The sequence below is a fragment of the Trichosurus vulpecula genome, chromosome 5 (genome assembly GCF_011100635.1).
Source record: "Trichosurus vulpecula isolate mTriVul1 chromosome 5, mTriVul1.pri, whole genome shotgun sequence".
NCBI classification, from domain to species: Eukaryota; Metazoa; Chordata; class Mammalia; order Diprotodontia; family Phalangeridae; genus Trichosurus; species Trichosurus vulpecula.
In genome coordinates this window covers 85,783,833-85,786,873 of record NC_050577.1, presented here as the reverse complement: position 1 = coordinate 85,786,873, position 3,041 = coordinate 85,783,833, and positions in this window count along the sequence as shown.

Below are 3,041 nucleotides of genomic sequence, written 5' to 3'. Positions count from 1 at the left end.
TTTTGTATTTATTTATATAGTATTCACTACTCTGAAAACCTATTGCTTATAGAGGAGAGGGCTGGCATAAGGACATCACAGTCTTCCAACATATTAAATCATGTTTTTCACAATCCAGAACAGGTACTATCTCCAATCCACCTTTACATAATGACTGAGCATTTTTATTATCTGAAAATGCTACAGTAAATACACATTAAATTATCACTCTTTAGGTTTCCCTTATAGGCTAGGCCAAAGCTATTTGGGAAGGAATAACCAGCTATAATTCTAAGAAATTCCTCTGGGCAAAGTGAGCAAGAAAGTAACTTTTCTAAAAATGGCTAAATGTTCCCTGTACCTTCAGGCAGATAAAAGAAAAGAAAATAATGCTGTTAAGAATATCCACGTTATCGCTATTTTTTGGCTAAAAGCCTTGTCACTTGTTCCGTTATCTACCACAGACCCTTATAACAGTTTGGAAATAGCTTTTTCCTTGAACTGTTTGGGAAATAAAGTGAGCAGAGCAATAGCTCAAGCCAATGTTTATTACACAAATATGGCTTCAGAAGTGTAATCAGCAATGTACTACACGCTCACAAACAAACGCACACACAAAAATCTTCAATAAAAGTTGTGATGTGCAAAACTAAGCCTCACTTAAACTGAAAAGAAATGAAGAAAATTACTCGGGGGAAACTCATCGTGGCACCTGCCTTACCAATGAGAAAGTATCACTTTAAAGCAATTCTTTTAATAATGATGACATCATAATTGGTTTTTTATTGGCCCTATAGGGTTGGAGTACCCACAACAATGAAAACATTCATTTATCAAGCTATTGAAGGAACTCAAGTGTTTTTAACATTTAATAATTGCCATACACTTTCCTTACAACAACCCTGTGAGGTGGGCAAGGCAAGCATTAATTTCCACATTTTGATACTCAGAGTGTCTTACCCAGAGCTACAAAGTTAGTGAGTAACAGTTCTGGGGCTTTAATTCTTGTTTCTTGTGCTTGAAATTCAGAAGACTTGAGTTCGAATCCTGACTCAGACACTTATTAGCTGTGTTTATTTGGTTAAGTCACTTAACTTCTAACAGCCTCACTTTCCTCATCTGTAAAATGGGGATAATAATAGCATGTACCTCACAGGGATAGTACGAGGATCGAATGAGATAATATTTGTAAAAGGTTTTACATGTACCCTTTATAAATGACCATTCTTGCAATCAATCATGATTTTACCTATGCTTAATTTTAACAGGAATAAAAATTCATGAAATGCTTCTTTATTTTTCTCAAAGTACTCATAATTAATTAGTGATAGTTACAAATAAAAGCTTTGATATTGGTTATCAATTTCCAAAGAATTAGTGAAGAATGTTTCAGGAATTCTGTATTCATTCTTCAATAACACTCACCTCATGTTTATTCTATAAACATACACACACCCATTGAACAACTCCATCAAAATATCTCAATGAGTTGTGCATGTGCAATGCTTATAAATATCTATTAGGCTATTAGGCCCTGTTGATTATCATAGGATTATGCATGATATTAATATAAAGCACCTATATGCACATACATCTGTATGTATATATGTACATATATACACACGTTTACAATTATACCAGAATTATGAATATAACTGTGTGCTATCTTTCAAAATATTGGGAGACATTTAACAACGCCGCTGTTTCTCTAAACACCTTTGTAATTCCCTTTCAGAATCAGAAACCACCTATAGAATCAGGTGGCTTTTGGGAATATCTGGCTTGTGATTTTATAATGACATCTTGATTCTGGATCAGATCAAATCGAGCCTCATCAAACAAAACAAAATTATTATTCAACTTGATCTTTCATTTGATTCAACAGGAATATCATGCTGGTTGTTTTCCAAAGATTTCATATACTCTCAAAGGAACATTTGCCTTTTGAATACATATATACACATATGTACATGTTGTTGTTTAGTCATTTTAGTTGTGTCTGACTCTTTGTGACCCAATCTGAGATTTTCTTGCCAAAGCTATTAGAGTAGTTTGGCATTTCCTTCTTTAGCTCATTTTACAGATGAGAAAACCGAGGCAAACAGGTTTTAAGTGACTTACCCAGGATCACACAGCTAGTATGAGTCTGAGGCCAGATTTGAACTAAGCAAGATGAATGAGTCTTCTTGACTCCAGGCCCAGTGTTCTAGGTGTTCTATCTACTGTGCCACCTAGCTTCCCATATAAATATCACATCATATATATATATATATATATATATATATATATATATATATATGTATATATATATATATAGCCTGTATACACACAATCTATGTATAAACGTATATACATATACATAGATACTTGTTAACCCCCTTCTATATAAATACATGTGTATATTCTGAAACTATATGTGCACACACACATATATATGTATATATTCTCAATGGTGGCAAATATAAATATATAAGTATGCCCACATATACATATACGTACACATTTTGAAAAATACATTCCTGAAAATATTTTTGGGCAGTGACGGTTTTATTGGAATAAATACAGTGTCTCTCAAGGATGTTAATTTTGAAGGAGTTAATACTCATTCCCATATATTTATGCAATCATACTACATTACAATCACAGCTTATGGTTAAGCCTTCTGCCCTGCTCAGTATTTTCATCACAAGAACAATAATAATAAAAACAATGTACATTTATATAGTATTTTAAGAAAGACAAAATACTTTACTTATGTTAACATATTTGAGCCTCCCCAACAACCTTGGGAGATAGATATGATTATTTTCCCCATTTTATCTGAGAGGTTAGGTGACTTGCCAAGTATCACACTAGTTAGTGTCTGAGGATGTGTTTGAACCCATTTCTTAATGAGTCCAGGTCCAACACTATATTCACTGTACCAAAGGGCTGTCAATCCTTAGTGTCCGCTATCTTGGGACTTATTATTTTTCATCTTCCGCATTCACCTTCCTGTTAAATATCACTATTTTTTCTACTCTACCACCTCTTGAATCTGTCCCTTTCTCCAAATCCCACTG